We start from the raw sequence: 7,644 nt of genomic DNA on the forward strand, positions 1-7,644 counted from the left end.
CCTCCAGAACTGCAAGAAAAGACATTTCTGTTGTTTGAGGCCATCAAATTTGTAGTAACTTGTTACAGCAGCCACAGGAAACTAATACACCAAATCTTTGCAAAAACCCAATAGAAAATCAAGTTTGCTTGGCTCATTGAGAATCTATCTGACCAGTGATAGCTCTCACTTACTTAAATGGCACAAAATTCAGCTTTTGAGTTTCAAATTTTGAGTGATTGTCTTTGATATAGTTAAAAATCCACATGGTATGAAATCAGTCAAGAACAATAGTAAGGTAAGAATTCTAAGAGACCAAGGATGAATGCGTGGGGATAAGCTTTGCTAAAAGGCAACAGGACGAAGACAATGCCATGAAGCAGACAGAGGAAATCAACTTACATAACTGAGTTATGCTTTGGCTCCCTGCCTTCTGTGCCCACTAGAGAACAATAAGAAAAGAAAAACATAGGTAGCATTCATTTCAGGCTTATTAAATAAGGCTGTCAACCACCTTACTTTCATTAAGGCAAAGAAATTCTTTTCAGACTTCAGGCCAGGAGGTCTTTATGTTCCATGAAGAATTACTTTTGTTGATTCTTATAATCAAAGCAAAGCATTTTCCTTTTGTACAAAGTATCAGAGATAAATCTGCACATTATTATTACTACAAAAATGATAGTTATATCATTTAATGTGTAACATAAATACTCACATAAAATAATTATGATTATCTCCATATAACTAAATGCTGACTTTTCCTTGTTTTAGATCTGTTAACTCTATATATTCCTTGATAATTTTTATTTTAATCTTTAATTGTTTCCTGCAATGGAAGACAATATGAGAAGTGAATAAATAAACAACTCGCCTGGGATCTGTTCTTTTTCTGTTCCTTTTGGGAAAGTACAGAGAAGATGGAACATACAGCTGTGGGAAAAGAAAACAGAAGTGGGTCAGGTAAGATCTGGCTGCTATGAATCTTTGAGATTCAGCTTCCTAAAACCCTCTGCCTACCAGCTGGTGAAATGTCCCTCTATGGGAAAAAATTTCTTTGGCCTCTGAGGAATAAGCCAGATCCACGTGGAAGGAGAATTCACATGAGCAATTTAACACTGGATTTACTTCCTTATGATTTATTAATGTCATTTTTCTTTTAGAACCAACTCAGGACTAATTTAACAAATAATATTGTATCAGAAGACAAATTATTATTTTTCATGATCAATGTTGCAGGAAAAATACTCAAGATATCTGTTTGTTTATATTCCTACTGAGTTACATACCCTTCAAGTCAGAGAAATCACTCTGAAGAAAGGGATAAGAGTTCCTTTAGGAAAAGGTCTATTTAAACATTTGTTTCAACTAAAATGTAATAGAACCTGGTGGGCGACTTACCTGTTACAACATAAACAGACTTTCTCTGCACCTAGTTCTACCACTAACAAACTGGGTAATTCTGGGCAGGTTACTTGTACACTCACAGTCAAGGTTTCTCAGCTTTGAAGTAAAGCAGACACAGATGACCCTATTCTATGACTCTATGAAGGCAGGTGGATGGAGTGGGAGCATACGGCTAGAGGGCAAATATCATGACGGACATCACATGAGAGCAGCTCAGAATTTGGAGAAAGAGAGGCATTTGAGGCATGGTATGTTTATTAAAAGCTGTGCATAGTGATCTCTCCCTACAGACTATGCCCACACAAGCCCTCCAAAAAATTATTATTTCTTTGCCCACCATCTCAGGGCCCTGCTCACCTGTTTCCTGAAACTTGGTGCAGACCTTTCACCATCACGGTGAGGCCTTCTGGATGTGGTGATATTCGTGAGCCGGATAACGACCGCTACTTCAGGCTATGCAAACCCAGAATCTGCTCCTTTCTGACAGTTTCCTGACTCTGCTCTGAAGCTGTGATGAGAGTTTCAGGTCAGAAGAATGATCTTCAAGGCAGGTTCCTGTTCCTGAGGGCCCCTTCTTCTTACTTCACAGGAGCTGCTCTCATTTTATTTACAAGCTTCATCCCAGGGCTCCAAATCTCATAGAACTCACTTGTCTAAACTCTAAGGCCACCGAGGATGCTGAAGGTTGGACAGTGCAGCAGTCCAAGCAAGACATTATGCAGTCTGACCCAAGGGTTCTGAGATGCCAGGAAATCCCAGAATACATGACCACAAAGTGAGATTCAGCCCAAACACTGCCTGTGCCCCGAGGGAGGTGATGTGGGGAACACAATGCTGGTTTTAGGCTGGATGTCTACTGTGGCTGTGTGACCTTGTGTATTGCACTTGAAGCCTCTGAGGCTGTTTCCTTTTTTGTCAAAATAGAAAACAGTTACATAAAGGCTGTTGTGAAGATTAAATAAAATTTAGCTAACGAAAAGAACAAAGCATCTTCCAAACACCTTATCAGCTAATATTAATTACTAAGTTCTGCGCTATATGCAACAACTTTATGTACGTAGTTTTAAAACGTATGTAAAACAATCCTCAAAACACCGTGTGGCACGTATTAATATTCTCCTTTGACAGATGAGGAAACCTAGTCATCCTGCTGGTGGTAATTAATTTACACCTGATTCTGCCTGGATACAAAGCTCACGACCCCTTGCCTCAGTTGCGTGGACTTTGCAGCCTCCCGGGGTTCAGCACCCCGGGGTCCCCAAGGCCAAGGCCTGCCCCTTCCCCTGACAGACCCGCCCCGACACCTGCCGTCCCTCCCGGGGGCAGAGGCCGCCCAGACCCTCCCTGGCTGCTCACTTACCAGGGATCCCACTGCGAGTCTCCTCCCCAGTGCTGCCTCCCACCCTTCCACCGAGCCACCGAGGACACCCCTCGGCCCGGGCTGGACTCTGGGGCGCACCCGCCACGTTCACTGGGTCAGCTCCCCATCCCTGACCGCATGCAGACCTGGCGGTTCCAGGATTTTTCTCCGCAGGAAGCAGAAGACGGAGAAAGACACCTGGGAGACCGAAGTGCACATGCGCAGAACAAGCGGGAAGATGGGCTTCCTGAACCCTGCGCTGTGTGAGCCAAGACAACGCAGGACTACAGTTCCCATGAGACCTGGGCGCTGCAACCTCGGGGAGGGTATGAAAAATTAACCCTGAAGGCGGGGCGGGGTTGGGGGGGGGTCTCTCCCTTCTGACTTGATTGGTCCTGGAGCTCCCTGAGACTGATTATTTCAGGATTGCCAGAGACTGCAATTACTGTTTACTGTAGTGCTATGCTGGGTTTGTGAGTGAATCTGTTGAAAAGAATAAGATGTAAAGGACATTTTAGAGACCATTTGGGAAAGGTGAACTACACAGTTATAAAGTGGTTAAGTTTGTTCTTTGTTTTGAGTACAATAGTGCCACCTGCCTTCAAGTTCATGTCCCTCTGCAACATCAGAAGGTGACTATGTTTGAAGATTCTTGGTAGACGTAATTAGGTTAAAATGAGGTCATACTGGATTAGGGTTGACCCTAACCCAAAGACTAGTGTCCTTATAAGAAGAGAAGACAGAGGAGACAGACACAGAAGAATGCCATGTGAATATGGAGACAGAGATTGGAGTGCTGTATCTATAAGCCAAGGGATGTGGAAGATTGCCAGAAACTGTAACCGATCAGGACCCTATTGTCATCAGTGACCATCTGATATCTGTACTGCTGTTTGTAACTACTTAACTGTATAATAGTTAAAAAGGTTTTTCTCATGCTCTTGCTGACCAGGGTTAGGCTGGAAAGGAAGGAGGCTTGGGTGGTCCACCTAACCCCTTTGTGGTGCTGGTGCTACATGCAGGGATTATGCTCAGTGCCCTGCTCTTGACCTCAGTGCCCTCCTCTTGACCCCTTGTGGTTTCCTTGTATCCTGTTGTTCAAGCTGCAGGAGAGTCCAGGCCTCAGCCTGCTTAAAAAAGCTAAAAGCATTTATCAACCTGACTTTAAACTGCACAAGTTTTTCTCTAGAGCTCTTTCCCGCACAACCCCTTCTTATGCATCCTTCCTTCTAGGTAGAAGAATATTAAAAGAGTCCCAAAGCCAGAGGTGAACTTCATACTTAGCAGAGGGAAGGGGAGCACTGCCTCTGCCAAAAAAAAAGAACAACTTTGTAAAAATTTGTTACCCTTTATGCAATCTCTATGGAAACTAGTTCTACCCCTTGAACTTACGAACTTTTACTATAAAGCCCCCTGCCTTCTCTCTCCAGCAGGCCCACAGTCTTAGAGGCATTAGCCCACTGTGATCTCCTTTGCCTGGCAAAGAAATAAACCAGCCTCTTCTACTTCATCCAAAACTCTGTCCTCGAGTCTCAATTCAGTAAGCATGGTATGGAGACTGGGTAATGAATATAGATATTCATTCTTACTATTCTTACTACTTTAACAAAAGCAAAAACAAAAACTGGTTTCTACTACAGCCAGTGCATGAATAGCCATGTATTTTAGAAGTAGTTTCTCCCATAAGAAGAATTACACATTTGACTGGATGTAGTCTTAAAATAAATCTACAACCATTGTAGAATATTTATTCTTTTTTTATTTATTCTTTTTTAATTGGAGTGCAGTCAATTACAATGTGTCCATTTCTGGTATACAGCACAATGTCCCAGTCATGCATATACAGACATATATTCATTTTCATATTCTTTTTCATTAAAGGTTATTACAAGATTTTGAACATAGTTCCCTGTGCTATACAGAAGAAACTTAAAACATCTATTTTTATGTATAGTGGCTAACATTCCCAGATTTATCCTTCCCACCTCCTTTTCCAGTACCTATAAGATTGTTTACCTTGTCTGCAAGTCTGGTTCTGTGTTGTAGGTGAGTTTATAGTGTCCTTTTTTTCTTCTTTTTTTTTTAAGACTCCAAATATGAGTGATATCATATGATATTTTTTCTCTTTCTGGCTTACTTCACTTAAAATAACGATCTCTAGGTCTATCCATGATGCTTCATATGGCATTATTTTATTCTTTTTTATGGCTGAGTAGTATTCCATATTTATACAAATATACCATAACTTCTTTATCCAGTCATCTGTTGATGGACATTTAGGTTGCTTCCATCTTGGCTATTGTATACAGTGCTGCTATGAACATTGGGGTGCATGTGTCTTTACACATTAGAGTTCCCTCCAGATATATATCAGGAAGTGGGATTGCTGAATCATATGGTAGGTCTATTTTTAGATTTTGAGGAATCTCCATACTATTTTCTATAATGGCTGCGCCAAACTACATTCCCACCAGAAGTGTAGGAGGGTTCCCTACATATTGTTAACATTAATTACCATTTTGTTGTTATGTGTGAACAATGAAGCTGGGCTCTCACAGCAAATTTTAAGTATACAGTGTTCTTGACTGGATAGTCCCCATGCTCTACCTTAGACCCATGGAACTTACTCATCTTATGTACCCTTTGACCAACATCTCCCCCCCACCCCCACCAAACTTTCAGCCCCAGCAACCACCATTCTACACTCTGTTCCTGAGTTAGATATTTTTAGATTCCACATATAGATGAGAACATACAGTATTTGTCCTTCACTGACTTACTTCACTTAGCCTAATGCCCTCAAGGTCTATCAGTGTTGTCTCATACAGCACAATTTTCTTTTTTATGGCTGAATAAGACTTCATTGTGTGTGTGTGTGTGTATGTGTCTGTGTGTGTGTGTATTTTTTCCCTCTATCTATTCATCTGTCAGTGGATATCTAGGTTGTTTTTATATCTTGGCTATTGTGAATAATGCTGCAATGAACATGGGGGTGTCAGTATCTCTTTGAGACAGTGATTTCATTTTCTTTGGATATATACTGAGGGCGATTTCTGGATCATATGGTAATTCTATTTTTAACTTTTTGATGAATCTCTGTATTGTTTCCCATAGTAGCCTTACCACTGTACATTCCCACCAGGAGTGCACCAGAGTACCATTTTCTCTACTTCCTCACCAACATTTGTTAACTGTCTTCTTGATAAGCATCTTTCTAACAGGTGTGAGGTGATATGCCACGGTGGTTTTCATTTTCTCTGATGCTTGGTAATGTTGAGCACCTTTTTATGTACTTGTTGGCCATTTGTATGTATTTTTTTGGAGAAATGTCCATGCAGTTCCTCTGCCCATTTTAAAATAAATTGTTTGGGTTTTTTTTTCCATTGTGTTTTATCAGTTCCTAATATATTTTGGTTATCAACCCTTTACCAGATATATGGCTTGCAGATATTTTCCCCCATTCCATATGTTGCTGTTTCATTCTGTTTCCTCTGTTGTGCAGAAGGTTTTTGGCATGATGCAGTCCTACTTGTTAATTTCTGCTTTTGTTGCTTGTGTTTTAGGTGTCATTATCCAAAAAAACTTTGCTAGTGTCAAGGAGCTCTTTCTCTAAGAATTCTTCTGGGAGTTTCACAGTTTCAAGAGTTAATGTTTAAGATTCTTATCCATTTTAATTTTTGTGAGTGGTGTAAGATAGGGGTCCAATTTCACTCTTTTGCATAAAGATACACAGTCCAATTTCATTTTTTTGAATAAAGTATACTTTAATTCTCTTCTCTTTATCTGGGGTGTATCTACTGAGGTTTTGGCTTTGTGGTTACCATGAAGCTTACTTGAAACATCTTACTGATATAACAGTTTATTTTATGCTCAAAACAACTTAACTTCCATCCAAAAGCTATACTTTTAAAAATCCCCCATTTTATGATGCTGATGTCAATTTACACTTTTTGTATTATATATCCATTTAATTATTGCAGCCATAGCTATTTTAATGCTTTTGTCCTTTAAGCTTTATACGAGAGTTAAGTGGTTAACACATCACCATATTATCGTGTTAGGGTATCCTAAGGCTGACTTGGAATACTTACATTTACCAGAATGTTGTATATTTTCTTGTTATTAATTAGCACCCTTTTGTTTCTGCTTGAATAACTCATTCCAGCATTCCTCGTAAGGCAGGTCTAGTGGAGATTAACTCCCTCAGCTTTTGTTCGGGAAATATCTTGCCTTCATTTATGAAGGACAACTTTGCTGGGTAAAGTATTTTTGATTGGCAGTTTTTTTTTTCTTTCAGCACTTTGAATATATTATCCTACTCACTTCCAGCCTACAAGGATTCTGTTGAAAATCCGCTGCTAGCTTTGTGATGGTTTCTTTGTAAGAGAGAAAATTTTTTCTATTTTTGAAATTATCTCTTTGATTTTTGACAATTTTATTATAATATGCCTTGGGAAAGATTATTTTGGATTAAAATTATGGGGTGACCTATTAGCTTCATGGACCTGGATGTCCAAATCTCTCTCTGAGTTTGGGAAGTTCCCAGCCATTATTTCTTTAAACTTTCTGGCCCTTTCTCCTTCTTCTCCTGGGACTCCAGTGATGCATATATTGTTTCACTTCATGGTGTCCCAGTAGTCTAGTCCTATAGTCTTCCTTCATTCCTTTTCATTCATTTTTTCTTTTTGCTCCTCTAACTGAATAATTTACAAGTGATCATTTTTTGAGCTAATTCTTCCTTCTTTATGGTTTAGTCTGCCGGTGAAGCTATTGAATTCTTCAGTCATTGTGCTGTTCAGCTAAAATTTTGTTTTTTGTTTTCTCTTTGTTGAACTTCTCATTTTTTTCTGTACTATTTTCCTGATTTCATTAAATTCTTAATCTATGTTTTCTTGTAGCTC

At 39.7% G+C, this 7,644-nt stretch overlaps 1 long non-coding RNA gene across 1 annotated transcript; it reads right to left on the minus strand.

Annotated features, from left to right (window-relative positions):
* Positions 1-744: 744 nt before the first annotated feature.
* LOC116667255 lies at positions 745-2,949 on the minus strand. Its single transcript, XR_004324071.1, has 3 exons — positions 2,744-2,949; positions 1,741-1,891; positions 745-909 (listed from the first exon to the last, which is right to left on the minus strand). It is a non-coding gene; the product is annotated as an uncharacterized LOC116667255 (long non-coding RNA).
* Positions 2,950-7,644: the final 4,695 nt, after the last annotated feature.

Source organism: Camelus ferus, chromosome 11, assembly GCF_009834535.1.
Source record: "Camelus ferus isolate YT-003-E chromosome 11, BCGSAC_Cfer_1.0, whole genome shotgun sequence".
NCBI classification, from domain to species: domain Eukaryota; kingdom Metazoa; phylum Chordata; class Mammalia; order Artiodactyla; family Camelidae; genus Camelus; species Camelus ferus.